The sequence below is a fragment of the Solanum tuberosum genome, unplaced genomic scaffold (assembly GCF_000226075.1).
Source record: "Solanum tuberosum cultivar DM 1-3 516 R44 unplaced genomic scaffold, SolTub_3.0 scf00011, whole genome shotgun sequence".
NCBI classification, from domain to species: Eukaryota; Viridiplantae; Streptophyta; class Magnoliopsida; order Solanales; family Solanaceae; genus Solanum; species Solanum tuberosum.
In genome coordinates, this window is record NW_006238938.1 from 1011477 (window position 1) to 1014734 (window position 3258).

A 3258-nucleotide genomic window follows, 5' to 3' on the forward strand; every position below is an offset into this window, starting at 1 on the left:
GTATGTGATATGAGTTGTATTGCATGTTGCTTGGTCTTTGGACATAGTGGTTGTTTACAATTAAATTAAACGTTGCTTATATGAATAAGAATGTAAACTATTAAACGGTCTACTTTGATGATATTATGAATTTTGAACTTGTGTTATCCTGAGGCAACTGAAGAGGTTAGCATACTAAGATGCATATACAATGAGAATATTTATTTTTCTTTTATGATGAGTCGGTCGAGTTGATGTAACTAAAAATAAGAAAAATAATTGATTATCTCTGTTAAGAAAATAACTTACACATATATGAACTAAAACATAACAGAAAAGAGCTATGAAATAATATATTTGAATTAATTTAATTTTTTTTAAAATACTAATAATTGAGAAGATACTGATTTTAAAATATAGTATATTAAAAAATATTTTTTCATGAATTCACCTCTCTTTAAAATATAACTAGTATTCGTATCCACGCGTTGCGCGAATATTTTTAAATGTCATAATTTTTTTTAAAAATAAAAATAATTTATAAAATTTGTTATTCACTTGTTAACTTTTTTTTAAAAATAGTTATCATAATACAATATTACAATTCATATGATCATATTAACTTAATATTAGGGAAAAGGGTCAAAACACATCCAAACTATGGGCGAAATTGTTGTTACACATATGAACTTTGCGGGGGTTCTATGAACCCCCCATACTTACTTTTAGTATATTTTTATGGGTATTATTTGCTTAGTCAGACCAGCAAGTAGATGAACGTATAAGAGGCGCATGAGGATGGACTTAAAATTACTGTAACCTATATTTATTTGCCACGTAGCAATCAACTTATGACTTTTTTTTATTTTTTTAATTAAATATTCCAATGTAGCCGTTGTTCTTCACTAAAACCTCCATTAAAGACACATTGCCCACTTTGAAAGCTCAAAATCTTTGAAGAGGATTGAAGAGGTAAGCTTTGATTATTATTTTTTAATTTTTTTTTTTGTCTATATTCGTGTTTAGGGCTTCTAATATCTTGTCCGATTTTTCTGTATAAAATTAGGGTTGGCTATGGAAGAGGTAAAATTGAATTTGTATAGACAATGAAATCGTCAATTGATGGAAAGGTTGAATCCGAAAATCTGAAATACACACCCAACAAAATGCAAGCAACAACTTTGAATCAGTTGGTTCAAAGTGAAAGATTTGTGTGATTTAACTTCTTGTGAGAAAGAGAAGATGTAAGGTAGCTGACCTATTTTCCCCCTTTTCTAACATTTTTCTTGACTAGGCTATTTTGTGAACGTGCGTGTAGGTAAGTGTTTAAGTTTGAGTGACTTTCTAGTCTGACTAAGCAAATAATACCCATAAAAATATACTAAAAGTAAGTCTGGGGGATCATAGGACCCCCGCAAAGTTCATATATGTAACATCAATTTCGCCCATAGTTTGAGTGTGTTTTGAACCCTTTTCCCTTAATATTACATTATTTTATTTGTTATAATATTATTCTAATAATATCAGACTTAAAAAAACAATTCCCACCAAACACATAGTAATTATAATGGATTTCGAAGGCGTTTTTGACAACATCATTGTTAGAAATGAATCATGCCTGATTGATCAATTATTATTGGGGGTCTTCAAATCAGAGTAGGCCAACAAGATAAGATATGTACAGGTTCTTGCTGGATTTCTTCATACCTTTTTTTGTTGTTTGATTAAGTTTTGGCTTCAAATTATAAGAACCCACAAATATTTATTTATTTTTGATCTAATAAAAAGTAACAAAAAATATTTGATAGAAGTCGATTGATAATACTATATATTGCTATCTATGTCTCAATTTACGTGGCACAAATAAAATTTAAAGAATCAACCAACTTTTTACATGTTTTTCAAATATTTCAAGTTGTTAATTATTGTTATTTATAGTATTTTTATGTCATTTTCAAATAATATATGTTATATACTTCTTTTATCCCAATTTATGTGATACTGATATATTTCAAGAGTCAATCGAATCATTTATATTTCTTTTAAAATTTGAATATTTTAAATTGTTAGTTACCGTAACTTATAGAATTTTTTAAATATATTTTTCAAATATTCAAAAGATAAAATAAATAAATAAATTTAAATGAAAAAGTACAAAAATTACATAAATAGCCTCGGCTAGAAGCATGCACGTCGATCAAGAGGTGTCTGCTTCTAGCCTTTTCTATATACTAGATATTGGAGTCTGTTTCAGCACATGCCAAATATATGTTACTTTTTCGTCTTAATTTATGCGACCCAAATAGATTTTGAAGAGTAAATCAATTTTTTTTATATATATTCTTAAAAATGTTGGAAGTTAATTATTGTGATTCATGATAATTTTACTCTAGTTTCATATAATATCTGTTACTCTCTCCGTTTTAATTTATTTGGCACATATGAAATTTGGAGTGCCAACCACATTTTATATATGTTTTTTAAAATTGTTAATTATTGTGATTTATAATACTTTTTACGTAATTTTAGTTTCTTTACTACTCTACTCCTATTTATTTCATCCTTACTACATATTCATATACATACAGATTAGGTGGGGGGGGGGGGGGGGGAGCTTTGATTTGGAAAAGGATCTCTTCTGCATATTATTTTATTTTATCTTTTATCTTTTTTTTATATAGTAGCTCTACTTTGTACCCTATTATTCTTGTAGGTTTATCCTTCAAATTATTAATGTGTGGACTACAAAAAATGATATAATCTATCCAAACATTGTATTCATTAAAACAATACAATTTTATATATATATAAAAGAGAACCCTCAACCTGGTGATCATGATTTAGATACTTTATGAAAGGTGTCTTTATGAATATGTCATAAAATCTTGATTTTGAAAGGAGCTATTGTATAATATGAAATTTATAATTGGATTGATATTACTAGATTCTTACCTTTCCAAGTATTATGATTATGCTTATTTCCGTTGAGAATTTACTTAGCACCAAGTCAACTTTGAGATGAAGGTTGTCCCGTTAATAAAGACGCAGTTCTTTAGTAGCAATCCTCTTGTCCCTTAACTATGTGCTCCAATACGACTTTGTCCCAATTGGATATAGCTAGTGGATCAACCAAAGCTTAAGAACATGAACCTTATACCTTGACAAGTAGGACAAGCTCTTTTTGGTGTGAAAGTAGTACACTGGACTCCATGTTATAGCTCACATAGTGTATGTCGGTTAATGATAAACATCTCACAAAAGATAATGGTTTTCTCAAAT

General features: G+C 28.4%; 1 long non-coding RNA gene across 1 annotated transcript; it reads left to right on the forward strand.

Moving 5' to 3' along the window:
* The first annotated feature begins 855 nt into the window (after positions 1–855).
* On the forward strand, positions 856–1483 carry LOC107062648 (uncharacterized). Its single transcript, XR_001474772.1, has 2 exons — positions 856–951; positions 1046–1483. It is a non-coding gene; the product is annotated as an uncharacterized lncRNA (long non-coding RNA).
* The last annotated feature ends 1775 nt before the right edge of the window (positions 1484–3258 follow it).